The sequence below is a fragment of the Panthera uncia genome (assembly GCF_023721935.1).
Source record: "Panthera uncia isolate 11264 chromosome C1 unlocalized genomic scaffold, Puncia_PCG_1.0 HiC_scaffold_3, whole genome shotgun sequence".
Lineage (NCBI taxonomy): Eukaryota > Metazoa > Chordata > Mammalia > Carnivora > Felidae > Panthera > Panthera uncia.
This window is the reverse complement of record NW_026057584.1, coordinates 48,535,408-48,550,850: the sequence shown is the minus strand read 5'-3', so window position 1 is coordinate 48,550,850 and position 15,443 is coordinate 48,535,408.

Below are 15,443 nucleotides of genomic sequence, written 5' to 3'. Positions count from 1 at the left end.
TTCATAGAAAACTTAAAATTAAACGATCCAAATAAAAAATGGGCAAAAGATCTGAAGAGATCCCACACCAGAGAAGTTATACAGGTGGTAAATAAGCATATAAACATTTGCTCAATATCATTTCTCATTAAAGAATTAAAAATTGGGGCACCAGGTTGTCCCAGTCAGTTAAGTATCCAACTCTTGATTTCGGTTCAGGTCATGATCTCACAGTTCATGAATTTGAGCCCTCATTGGGCTCTGTGCTAACAGTGTGGAGCCTGCTTGAGAGTCTCTCCCTCTCTCTCTCTGCCCCTCCCACATGCTTTCTCTCTCTCTCTCTCAAAATAAACTTAAAGAAGAATTACAAATTAAAACAACAATTAGATACCACTAAACACCAATTAGAATGGTTAATATAATAATAAAAAAAGATTGAAAATATCAACTGTCAGCAAGGATATAGGCACAGGAACTCTCATTCTCATTCATTGCTGGTGGGAATGAAGAATGCTTTTAATATATTAGGAGACAGTTTAACAGTTGCTTATGAAACTGAACATATTGTTACTGTATAGTCCAGCAATTGTACATGCTTGGTATTTACTCAATCCAGTTCAAAATTTATGTCCACACAAAAATCTGTACATGAATATATATAGAAGCTTTATTGATAATCACCAAAAAATGGAAGCATCCACAATGTCCTTTATTAGGTTAGTGGGTAAACAAACTGGTACATTCATACATCAGAATACTCTTCAGCAGTAAGAAAAAACAAGTTATCGAGACACGAAAAGACATGGAGAAATCTTAAATTCATATTGCTAGTGAAAGCAGCCAGTTTGAAAAAGCTACATAGCTTGTGATTCCAATTATATGACATTCTGAAAAAGGCAAACCTTTATAGACAATAAACAAGTCAGTGGTTACCAAGGGCTCAGAGATGGGGAACAGTGTTGAATAGCTGAAGAAAAATATTTTTTGACTAAGACTACTCTGTTTGATACTCTGTGGATACATACCATTGCATTTATCAAAACATGTTGAAATTTACAGTACAAGCTGTAAAACTTAATATTTGTAAATAAATATATGTATGTATTTACATATATATGTGTGTGTACACACACATATATGTATATATGTATATATATGTGTATATATATGTGTATATATATGTGTATATATATATGTATATATATATGTGTATATATATATGTATATATATGTGTATATATATATATATATATTTTTTTTTTTTTTTAGGACGTCAGAGTATCCTAGGATGGAATGTGAGTTGTGGCAAAATAAATGTATTGGAAGTGTATGAAACAAGCTAACGGAATATGGTGAAGGTATAAAGAATTAACCTAAACAACTTTCAAAATAAGTGGCTGTCAATGCAAAAGGAACTAAACATAAGCACCGCATTCTAACTGACAATGTGTTCCCTTAACCCATCTTCCCACAGTAGTATGGGATAACAATTCTGAAATCACTGTATCTGTACAATGGAATTGAGCTACTAACTAAATGGGAATAAGTGTTAGCAGACAAGTTTCTCACTGTTGCAATAAGAGGTTATGGATAATAAGCAAGGAAATGCTAGAACAATTCGTGTGGAAATGGATTAGAGTGGAGTCATCAGTATGAACTTATGCTTAACTTGATATAGATATAGTTGGTTACATTTAAAAATTTATAGACGTTTTTATATAAGAGGGTAAGTTTACAATTGTATTCTCCTTGGAAAAATGGTTGCTTCCAGGCCTAGAGCTGGAAGCATGCAAGATGAGCCTGGAAAACTTGTGGTGCCAGAAAATGAGACAGTGTTCATACTAAGTAAATAAATACATACATACATAAAATAAAATGATAGAAGTATCATATCAAAGGGATATAGGAACTCTGAAAATCTCCCCAATGACCAAATAGGGAATGATTTGAACAACAAAATTTGTGAGTAGTATTGGATGATACCTCAATCTATACAATAAATGTCCATGAATCTGTAGTGATATAAATCAATTATAGCATAATAAACAAATAAGTGTGAATAAATAAATCTTCTGTGCAGATATCCAAATACTTTTTCGATATTCTGCCCTTAAGAAGTTAAATCATAACCCCCTACTTCTTAAGCCTGTGCTGCATATATAGACTTTATTCCCAGAAGTACCGAATGAGAAGGAAAAATAAGAAGTATAACTTTATAGTAAAGAAACCTGACAAAGACTATCTCAAGCCAGGTGATTTAGGTCCACATCACAGTGATAAGTCATATTGATAGAATATACACTTAAATAGGATGTGATAAAATACACTGAACATCTATAGTCTTTCTCCCCAAATACCCTGGTCTAATCATGAGAAAAACATCATAGAAATCCCAATTGAGAGACATTCTATAAAACATCTGGCTAGTAAAACTCAAAACTGTCAAGGTCATCAAAAACAAGGAAAGTCTGAAAAACTCTCCGTATGAAAGAGTCTAGGAGACAAAACTGAATGTTGTGTGGTGATTTGAACTGGATCCTAGAACAGAAAAAATAAATTAGAAAAAAGAGGAAACTATAATAAAGTATGAACTTTAGTTAATAATAATGACTCATTAATTGTGACAAATATATCATATTTATGTGAGATATTAATAATAGGAAAGCTGAGTGTGGACCATAAGGGAAATGTTTATACTAGCTTTACAATTAATGTATGCATGTAGAACTGTTCTAAAATTTAAAAAGTTTAAGTTTCCATATTTTAGCTGCTTTTCAAACCTTCTTATGTACTTGAATGCATTATTTATTATTGTGCAATTATTTTTCAATGTCCTTATTTTCTTCAAAAGTCTAGTAATCATTGTTGGTATGATATTATGTGTGGATAACAAATAAAATTGCACAATATGGTGATGGCAGAAAGAATTTCTTAACAACTGCATACGTCTCATTCCATGACCCTGATCCCTCCAACATGGAAAACCAAATGTAGGATTCTGAATAAAAATGAGCAGGGAATTCTAATTAGCACACATTTCTTTAGAAAGCATATGCAGATAGCAAGAAAATGAGTACTCTAAAAAACTTTCATTCATAAGGAGACAAACTTTATTTTACTTATGGACATAATGCATTTTATGTTTTATTCCATATCAATTTTGAAAATCGGAATTATCTCAAGCTTGGTTGTAGTTCCTTTTCACAGCCTTAAAAATTCTACTTCTCACCAACTCTTCTCTTTTTTCCTGTATTTTGTTGGCTTTAATTGGAAATCTGGTTTTAAAGGGTAGGCATAGGCAAGGAGTCTCTTTATCATCTCTTAATGATAAACTTAAAACAGGTTGTTTCTGAGATTCTTGACAATGAGTTTCTTTGGGGCTTTCCTGGCAAGAAGCATCCTAGCTGGTTTTAATTAGAGTTTTTTTGGGATAATTTTTTTTTCAATCAAATGTCATCTGTTTGCTGTTTTTCAGAGGCTCCTTAAATGTTTCCCTCTATCAGTAACATACTGACTTATTTTATTTTTTGGTGCTGTTGTGTAAGTTTTTAATTTTCTTTCTCCATTCAAATAGAATTTTTACAAGGAAGTCAGGTATACATGAGGGTTCTGGTCAAATTTTAAGGAAAAAATCTCTATGAGAATCACTTGTGAAATTGCTTGAAATATCATTTCCTTCTGTCTGTCATTATATGATCTCTATATAAAATTTCAATAAATTTGATTTAGAATGAGTTCTGCCAATCTGATGTGCTGAGGAACAGATCTGTCTCCAGAACAAATTGGTACAGCTTGCAACAAAGCAAAACAAAAGAAAAACACATATTTTTATCTTAACATGAGCATTACGGTTTGAAATTATGTGACTGTAAGAATAATGCCGTCAATAAACGTATATCTATGAAGTGAAAGTATGAAAGTTATGGTGCTGTTTTATTCATTGAGACGGTTCGGTTACTTTTCTCCAGTACATGTTCTCTAGCAAAGCTTGAGCATGAATAAAACCTTTCCATAAAGGTGAGAACCTTTGGGTGGATGGTGTGGAAATGCTCATTAATGACTGATTTCAACCAACCAATCAGTTGGATATATAATTCAACCAATTATATATAAGGTCACAAGACAACCAATTATATATATATAAGAATAAGGTCACAAGACATCCTCCCCTGGGGTGCCTGGGTGGCTCAGTCAGTTATGCATCCAATTCTTGGTTTCAGGTCAGGTCATGATCTCATGGCTTCATGGATTCAAGCCCCACATTGGGCTGTGTGCTGGCAGGGCAAAGCCTGCTTGGTATACTCTCTCTCCCTCTCTAGCTTCCCTTCCCCAACTCGTGCTGTCTCTGTCTCTCTCAAAATAAATAAATAAACTTAAAAAATCCCCCCTTACTATTAGCCTATTTTATTTGTTTTTGCTATAAAATTCTTAATGGAAAGGTCAAGTTCACTGAGTAATGTACAAAACATACTTTAAAGGTAGAAACATCTTATTGCTCATCCAATATTGCTTTAAATTATTTTTATTGTAGTATTTCTTAATTATGTAGAAATATAAAACTATAATTGATTTACTTAGTATTAGCAAATGAAATAATAAACCAAAAAATCAAAGTAACATAAATATAATATGATTGAGGGTGTTTTGGCTCTGATGACATTTATTTGTACAGTATATAAGACCCTGATATCCACAATGCAGTTCTTTTCAATTTTCTATATCTATATTACTTACTACTAGATGATGATTTCATTTTTTTACTATTCTTCTCCAACTCAAAACATTGTGAATCCAAAATGTTTGATTAAGAAAGCATGGCTCCCTTAGCCTTATAAATTTAGAATATATTATTTACATTAAAATTTCCTGCCCTTTTTCCACTTGTATGGCCATATATATCTTACCGTGTACCCTAAAGTGGGACTAATAACACCAATACAACTGTAAATGAAACAGACACTGCTTTGCAGAACTTGATTTAAATTGCTTATACAAATGATTCAGAAAATGTTCTTGTGAGTTTTTTGTATAATTATGTAGAATAAAACTACATATTTTACACCCCCACACACATATATACATATATTGTACATATATACATTACATATATTTTTCAAATATATGTTTTCCAAATATAACCTGTGAAACTTGAGAAATCTTTCTCATTTCTTCTCAAAGTCTTTGGAGAATTGTAGAATGGATTATTAAAAACACTTTCCCATCACCCTATTCCAGGGTAACTAGGAAAGTGTAGCATTTTGTAAAAGAATTTTTGTATAAAAGAATTTTTATCAGCAGTTATATCTATGGGCATGTAGCAAAAAGAATAATGAAATAATCTACAAAACATACTTGGCGAAGGATGTAGAGGTCACTATGCATAGTTACATATGTTGATAATTGAAATATAGTTCACATTTAAAAAGAAACCATCAGAGTTACTTCTTTTACTTTAAGGATGTCAGGCATTACATTAGAGTTGCCAAAGATCATTCATTCTGTCTTTAGCTGAATGTTATCAATTAAACGTGCCTCACCAGCATAAGATTTTGATTGGTTTGCGTTTCGGATGTGTACTGGGACAGCATTAATTTTATGTCATCCAGAGCTATCTATAGTGATAAAATTAGGGGCAATTTCATTTTCTTAATGAGATTCCTCCTAAGAGAGTTGGACAGAATGAGAGACAAGGTGGGAGATTTAACATGGTTACATTAAAAAAAAAAAAATAACCCTGAGGGAAATGTTATTCCTTCGAAGTTATAAAATTAAAAATAAACAGTATCTCATCTCTGAAACTGGTGCCTCAAATATTGAAGGATGGCACTCCACTCCAATACATGGCACTTATTTTGAGCAAAAGGCATTTGAAAAACAGTAGGTGCAAGAAGAACGTGCTGACCTCTCCTTTTCTTCCTGAAAGCAGGAGATAAAACTCCCATGTGAAGGATTCATTCCCTATTTCAGGAGAGAAGAAACTCTCTTATCAAGAGAGGGGGAGTAGAGACCAAGAGAACTATACAAACAGGCCTCTTTAAAATAATTCTTATCTTCCTTTATTCTCCTCATACATTTTAGTGACTTTCCCACAGTTGCCTGTCTTTGTTCAACCTATGATAACGGTTAAGCAGAGCCACTGCTTTGGGTCTTTATTTCTTTATGGAGGGTTCCTGTATACATGTAAAACTCTGTATGTTTTTCTCCTTTTAATGAGTCTTATGTCAATTTACTTCTCAGGCCCAGTCAGAGACCCTAAGAGGACAGAGAGAGGTAGAGTTTTTCCTCCCCTACAATATTAAGACCATTTTAATACAATAAATCAATTAAAATCATGGGGTTGATTTTCCTTTCATTAAGTGGGCACTGCACCTGCACTGAGATGACAGTTACGCATTTTTATTTCACACTAACCAAAATAGTGACTGGTTTAAAACTATTCGTATGTGTTGGCATATTGTATGTACTGCTTACGTCTATATTATTTGTTACTATTTTATTCTTGTTAGTCCAGCTTCATACTCTCAGTGCCTTTTGAAAATTGCAATAAAACACAGTGAAAGCAATAAATCACAGAATACTCAAATACACTCAAATACACAAAAACATAACTGAAGTATTAGGCCTATACTATCAAAACACTTATTTATTTGTGACCAAATGGACTTAAGGGATTTTTCATGTTAACTTTTAAAAACAATTCTGTCCATTAAATTTAATATATAATTACATTAGAGATGATAGATGATTGATAAGTAGTTGGTAGGTGGGTAGATAGATAATAAATAAAACCATAAGTAGTTATATGATTGCAAGTAATGCTGAAGTTTGAAGCCAAAAGGAGTGATTTTTTTTCTAATTCTCCTGAATTTTTTCTACAGTTTCTTTGCAGTGTCATTTTCCTCTTTTGTAGTCATTATAGAATTGTTCTTAGCTGTTTTATTGTAAACTATTTTTCCTTCTGCTCTAGCTTACTTATTTTTCATAGACGAAATCACCCATCCTGTTGGCTTCAATGATGTGCTCATCAAATTTCTCTCCTGAACTCCCATTGTGACTATCTACAGTCAGTTCAACTGGAATGTTTTGCAGGAACCTCAAAATTTAAATGGAAAACAACTGAAGCTTTTAACTTCTCTTCCATACTTGCTCATCCTTTAGTGTATAATCTCAGTGAGATAATCTACTGCTCAAGCCAGAAACCCGAGTGCTATGCACATAGTTCTCTTCTCTCTCATTGGGCCATCCCACAAATCCAATCTGTCACTAAGCTCCACAGTGTTTACCTTTTAAATCACTTTTTTTTTTAATTTAAATTCAAGTTAACATGCATTGTAGTCATGGTTTCAGGAGTAGAACCCAGTGATTCATCTCTTAAGTATGACAGTGCTCATCTCTAAAAGTGCCCTCCTTAGTGCCCATCACACGTTAAACCCACCCCCACCTACCTCCCCTCCAGCAGCCCTCAGTTTGTTCTCTGTATTTAAGAATCTCTTAGGGTTTGCCTCCCTCTGTGTTTTTATCTTATTTTTCCTTCCTTTTTCCTATGTTCATCTGTTGTGTTTCTTAAATTCCACATATGAGTGAAATCATATGATACTTGCCTTTCTCTGACTGACATATTCCACTTAGCATAGTACTATTTAGTTCCATCCACATTGTTGCAAATGGCAAGATTTCATTCTTTTTCATTGCCAAGTACTATTAGCATTCCAGTGTGTGTGTGTTTATATATACACACACATATATATATACCACATGTTCTTTATTCATCATTCATCAGTCGATGGACATTTCGGCTCTTGTCATGATTTAGCGATTGTTGATAGCGTGGCTATAAACACTGGGGTGCATGTGCCCCTTCGAATCAGCATTTTTTATCCTTTGGATAAATATCTAGTCATACAATTGCTGGGTCATAGGGTAGCTCTGGTTTTTAAATTTTTGAGGAACTTCCATAATGTTTTCCAGTGTGGCTGCACCAGTTTGCATCCCCAGCAGCAAAATTCATCCACCTCTCCCTTATGGTGCCACTGGTGCTACCATTAAGCCACTGGGGAAATTTTTACATTACAGCAGCTTCTAATTAGTTTATCAGCCTCTAGTCTTTCTTCTCCAGAATCCTTTGTTTATTTGTTTGGTTGGTTGGTTTTTTTATTGTGAGTGAGGAAAAACATTTTCCAAAATTTTGACCTTGTCAGAGCTTAAAATCCTTCTGTGACATTTACTTAGATTAGTACCTAAAAACTCTTGAATTTAGTCTACAGGTCCCAATTCTTTTTTTCTTTTATTATTTAAATGTTTATTTTTTTTTAATGTTTATTTATTTTTGAGAGAGACAGAGCATGAGTGGGAGAGGGACAGAGAGAGAGGGAGACACAGAATCCAAAACAGGCTCCAGGCTCTAGGCTGTCAGCACAGACCTCAATGCAGGGCTCCAACTCATGAGCCATGAGCTTATAACCTGAACCCAAGTCAGAATTTTAAGCAATTGAGCCACCCAGGCACCAACCCCCCGCCCCGCCTTTTTTAAAATTCTTAGGTCTCTATTCTTGCTGCCTCTTCTATTGACTACTTTCAATTTCCTCTGAACTTCAAACTATAGCCGCATGACAGGATTTTATTATCTCTGATTCCCAGCCTTCATCCATTTATTTCCTGCTCCCACTCCAGATTCACTTGGCCAACTTCTACATACTCTCCTGCCGTAACCTAATTATCGCTTTATCCAGGAGGAACTTCTAGATCCCTAAACTCTAGTTACTGGCCTTCCTATGTCCTTGAAGTCTCACAACACTATGCTGTGCAAATACTATTCTTGTTTCAGAAATAAGCAGATTGCCTCAGAGCGGGTTAATAACATGCCAAAGCAAAAATAGGTTTTAGGTTTTAAGCCCAGTGTATTAAAGTCTCCTTACTTCAAATATGTTGTCTCACTAATATAGGTATGTACAAAATAGGATTCATCCAGAGGGCTAAATTATGATTTGTATTTAACTTAATTTTCAAAACTACCAAGGTAAGAAACTCATTAGGTTACTTAAGAAAATAGAGATGATGGTCATTCAGGATTAATTAAGCATTTCTAATGAAAAAATTTTAAATTGACATGTGTTAAAAGGTTCTCCATTCACAAATATATTTAGCTTTATCCCTGGCCATCTGTCTGTCTGTGTGTGTCTATCTATCTGTCTATTATCTATCTGCCTGTCTATTTACCTACCTATCTATCATCTATCATCATCATCATCTACCTCAGCTACTATCCTGGAAAACCATGAAAAAATCCAAATACATCAAATTTTCAAAAACAGCTCTAGACTTAGTACTCTCTACTATGGTAACACAAAACACTAAAGTATCAGCAATATATGGGGCACCTGGGTGGTTCAGTCCATTAAGCATCTGACTTTGGCTCAGGTCATGATCTCATAGTTTGTGAATTTGAGTCTCACATTGAAGTCTCTGCTGTCAGCATGGAACCTGCTTTGGATCCTCTGTCCCTTTCTCTCTCTGACCCTCCCCGACTTGCATGCTCTCTCTCTCTCTCAAAAATAAACATAAAATGAAATATTAAAATAAAATAACATAAAATAAAATATCAGCAGTATAGACTTACAAATTTTACATATCAGCTAGAGGTTACCCTGAATCAACTGTAGATCTTCTCCTTGTGTCTTATCTAGAAACTAGGAGCTCCTACTTTCCATATTATATTTTTAGCCCTGAACAAAAAAGTTGGAGAACTGGTGGAACCATGCAATGACTCTTAAATTATCTGTTAAGATGTGGTTGATGTTATTTTTTCTCTCAGACATGGATAGATCCAATGTCATCGGGATGGAACTTCAAGTCATACAATAATGGGTTGAAATATGTTATATTCTTACTGGAGAAGATAATGAAACTTAGGAAAAGTTATTTCTGATAGCTATCTCTGTGATTAAGATTATTTATTCTTAAATTTCTGCCTTCCATCTTGTAAACATTTACCTAATCCCACAAATTTTTGTGCTAATAGCTGAGTAGAGGAAATATTGATGTAAATGTCATAGAGTATGCAGCAGATACTGTGCTATGTATTGAACTTCATTACAACATGGAACTTCAAAGATTATTCTATAAGGGAATTTTATTTCATTTTCCATATGCTTATATTACTTTTATTTATTCAATTTTCATTTTTGTCAGTTTTTTAATGAGAATTATTTTTGCAAAAAGTTTCTGTCCATCATTTCCTTGATTTTTATCTTCAGACTCCTCAGAGGCTCCTCTCTCCTTGCTTTTTTCCCCTTATATCCTGGAGGCAAAAGAATTGAAACTTTCTTATATTTCCTACTTTTATGACCTCTTTCCCAAGGAAAGACTTTTTGCCTTCATAGAGGACCCATTTGCTTTTGATTGGATTTTTAATTTATCCCTAATTATTTTAGTTTGAAAGTAGGAAGTATGAATGAAATAAGCCAATTGAATCTACTCCTAGTTTGTATGGGGGTGGTATTTCCCCAGTAGAATTGCCAATTTATTTCTAAAGAAGGAGAGCAAATAAAAATTGAGAATTGTAATCAATCATAAATCACTATTTTTCTCTTTGGCAATATCATTTGTTAATATAACATTTGTAATATAACATTACACTTCATTTAAAAAAAAAGAATGGTATGAGAAATAAGATAGAGATAGATGATAGACAAATAGATGATGGATAGACACTTAGATACAGAGATAGATGTTTATTTATCACAGAAATTCATATAAACAAAGCTAATGATTTAGTGTTTCCTTAACTATATGTATGAAAAATTAAATTAGAGAGAAGGGGAAAAAATCCAAATTTAATTTTTAATTTTAAAATAATAATTGTGTTCAGTTTTGTTGAAATATGCTTTCAGAGAATCACATATTGGCTTGTATATGTAATTCCAATTAGAAATCAGATTGCATATCACAGATATATTAGATATTGTTTACATTGTCTTTAAGAATCATCAACACTAAGAACACCTACAAGTTGTGAATGTAAGCTTAACATTACTTGTCTGTCCATTATTGTGTTTATAATAATGAATAACGCATAAAATCTCAGAAGACTCAGAACATATATCTAGTAAGTAAATAGCTCATGATTCAGTGTTTTAATATTCTCCTCAAGCACATAACATTTATTGGTTTTGTTTGATTTTTTTAAATTCCCTTTTATATATTCTTTTACACAATCTCTCATCTTAAAGTACAATTTTTGAAAACTAATATTACAAACACATATATGTCTTCTGACTGCACATGACTACAGTGGTAAACCTTCATTATAAAAACATTAGCACAATGTCAAAAGATGAATAATTCCAATGACATTAGCAAAAGTGAAGATGTTTTTTGCATGTGTTCTTCCAATTACTATACTATGCATATTCATTCATGTGCCTAATAAAATATTATTTATTGCCTACCATATGCCAAGCTTGTTTTACCATTGGAGATATGGTAATGTCAAAAGCAGATAATGTCCTTGATGTTTTAGATCTTATATTTTAGTGAGGGGGGACAACAAAACATGTAAACAAAAAGTACACCAACTTACTAACTTCAGAGAGTAAATAAGCGGTATGAAGGAACTTAATGAAATCAAGTGACTCGATGGGTGGAAGACTATGGAATGTGGCCAGAGAAGGACTCTCTGAACATAATGTATATGAACCAAAAAAATACAAGGTCATATGAAAGCCCAAATTTACTCAGTGAGTAAATATTTGAAACCACGTAGCTCACAAAAGTTGTTTACATTTTTTCTCTAATTAGTAGTCTTTTTTTTTTTTCAGAAAGTAACAAAATACATTTTTAAATGGTTGTTCTTAAAACCATGTGAAGACCTGACTAATTGCAGAAGTACAGAAGGGACAACAGAGGATGCAGTTAGGTGGCTATTGCAATAAATCTGTATGACTTAGATCAAGAAAGTGGCAGTAGAAATGAAAAAAAGATGGGTTTGAACTATATTTTGGTAGAACTGAAAGGACTTGTGTTTGCACAGGACATGACGGTTCAGTGAAAAAATGGAATGAAGACATCATAGTTTTTGCTTCAGCCTCTGTGTTGATGGTGGGGCCATTTGTTAAGATAGAAAGAATTCAGGGAGAAGCAGTTCTGAGGGAAGGACAATCAAGTTTTAGGTATGATACATGCTAGTATTAAAAAAAACAACAATGGGGCACCTGGGTGGTTCAGTTGTTTAAGTGTCTGACCCTTGATCTTCGCTCAGGTCATGATCTCACGGTTTGTGAGGTCAAGCCCCACACCGGGCTCTCCACAGCGTGGAGCCTACTTGGGATTCTCTCTCTCTCACCCCTCTCTCTGTGCCTCCTCTGCTTGCATGTACAGTCTTTCTCTCTCTAAAATAAATAAATAAACGTTAAAAAAAACAATGGGAAATATTAAGAAAGTAGTTAGAAAAACTATTTTGAAACAGAGTGTAAGGCCTCATCAGACAAATATTTTGAGGACATATTAGTCTAGGTGACTCTAAAATCATTAGGGGAAGACAGGCCTAGAAGTATATTCCGGGACATCCCAACATTTAGACTTAGTTACTAGGGGGAGGGCACGCAAAAATATTGAAGTGAGTAAAATATTAAAAAAAATAAATAAGAGAAAATACTGTCAGATCAGCATACTGTATCAAAAAAGAAATGTACTATAAGAGAGATAAATTTCTAAATGAAAAAAAAATGATGCTAAGATTAAGAACTATGCCTAAAGAGGGATGCCTAGGAGGCTCAGTTAGTTAAGCCTCTGACTCTTGATTTCAGCTCAGGTCATGATCTCACAGATTTGTGGGTTCGAGCCCTATGTCAGGCTCCATGCTGTCAGTGCAGAGCCTGCATGGGATTCTCTCTCTCCCTCTCTCTCCCCACTCCCTCCTGCTCTTCTTCCCCTCTCTCTCAAAATAAATAAATAAACTTAACAAAATAAAAGAATGATGCCAAGAGAAAAAGACAAGATTTTATATCATGGAAACTGTTGAGTCTGATAAAATTGGTGTCATTAGAATGGTTGACAAGCAAGTCAATCGAGGCCAGATGAAGAAGAGTTGAGGAAATAGCAACAGAAATTTCATCAGCCCTTCAAAATATATAATTTGTGTAAAACTATTTTATAAATGGAGAAGCAATAGTTGTACTTGAGGAGGAAGGAAATTATTAAAGATTCAGTCATAAAAATAAAATAATTTCAGGAGCAAAGTTCTTGAGAAAGTAAGGGCAGATTTGATCCAAAGAATGAGCATGGGTTTGGAATTGTGTGTTTGGCCATTATAGAGGCAGAAAAATTTATCCACTGTAACATTAAAGAAAGATTATACAAGTAGGAAGAGAAGTTTTATAGATTTGGCATTATGTAACAGAGGGAGTTTCTGCCTGATTGCTTCCATTTCATTAAAAGAGTTAATCTATGTAAAGCTCTTAGAACAGTGTCTGGCCCCAAGTAAGTATAAGTGTTAGCTATTAATATTTGTCGAAGTATGAAGCAAAGTCATCAGCTCAGCATAATGGGGTATGCAGAAAGGTGTAAGAAAAAAACATATGTGAAGTAATCATTGTTAGGAAGCAATACTTTTTTACTCCTGAGGCCCCACCCTGCAATCCCTGCGATGTGTAAAGGATTTTACTATGTGATTGGTCTTTCTGGTACTTCTTCATTATGCCTTGAAAGAGGTAGAAAACCATATCTTATTGATAAATTTTTAAATAATACACTGGGACTGCATAGTTTGGTTTCATCCTGGTTTCCTTGTGGAAACATCTTTGAAATGAGTGGACTATCGTCTTTGCTCCTCCTTGTCATGACATTAACTTATTTGGGTGGACCTGTCCTGGGCCAATCACAGCCCTACACACACAGCCCTTATTAACAGATCTAATTACTTGTAAACATAAGCAATGTCTTCCAACTTAGCTTTCATCATTAACAAAAGTGACAGCATAGCTTCTATGACTTCCTTGTCTTATTGGTCACTTGACCTAGAACAGAAGCAAGGAATAAAGGAGACATTTCACTGGTTTCCTTGGGGACTACTGCTATCTTCCTAGAGATTACCAGTTGTTAGAATTGGGCAAATTAATTAATATATCTTTAAATCAATTTCCACATCAATTAAATATGGATAATAAGAAAACTGATCTCGTGGGGGCAGTTTTGAACATTTATAATAATGATTAAAAGTATGTTCTTAAATTAGTGCATGTTTTACAATGTGCACTCTGTGTTTCAATGAAAGTCTATATTAAGAATAATAGTTGAGTGAAACCAAGGTTCAAGGGTAGAAAAATAATAGCATAGGAAATGGGTGGAAAAAGAGGAAGAGAGTATATTTAGAAAGAGGAAGAGAGTACATATTTAGAAAATCTGAACTAGTCCATGGACATTTTTCTTTTTTTTTTTTTTTTTTTATATATTTATTTTTGGGACAGAGAGAGACAGAGCATGAACGGGGGAGGGGCAGAGAGAGAGGGAGACACAGAATCGGAAACAGGCTCCAGGCTCCGAGCCATCAGCCCAGAGCCTGACGCGGGGCTCGAACTCACGGACCGCGAGATCGTGACCTGGCTGAAGTCGGACGCTTAACCGACTGCGCCACCCAGGCGCCCCCATGGACATTTTTCGACATAACTGGGAGATAATTCTTCAAAAGATATATCAAAAATCAACAGCTATTCTCTACTTCATTTTGCAAGTTATTTATAGTGAAGGTGACAAGTTAAATGGGGAAGAACTATAAATAGATGTTCAATCCAAGTTGACAACATGATACCATGAAAATGACAAGATTGTCTGCAGGGATCCAAATTGGATTCTATTGTATTATTTGTTAAGCTTAGTGCTAAATATTCATAGATGTAAACATAGAGGTTGTTGACTTGCTTGCTAAGGGAGAAAGATATAATTACTATAATGCCTAGCACAACTGTTGAATAGTGAGAAGGTGGCTACCAAAACTACATGAAGTAAAATTGTTTTGTTTTTGAGTTTTTTTTTTCTTGCCTTACATCCCATGAAAAGAAACAGAAGGAGATGAGAGTATGGTATTTTCAGCATGGGGGAAAACATATGTAAATCTACAGAGATAAATGAGAAACATTTAGGAAACAGAATGTAACATATGCAGTAGCGTCAACAGGTAAAAGTTTACAAGCTGGGGATTCATTGTCCACAAAGAAGTTTGAATTTTATTCTTATGATGGAAAGCAGAATAAAGTTTCTAAGGGAAAAAGGGAGTGGTATGAAAAGATTTGTGCTTTGGAAATATACATATATGTTGACTTGAAGGAAGCCTGATTGTGGTAAATTGTCTTATTCTGTGCTCTAGTCCCTAGTCACACCTCATTCTGTGCTCACATCCCTAGTCTCCATGTGGTTTTCCTTGATTCCCTATAGATAAAGTACACTTCCCTCACCTACTGACTGGCCTGGCC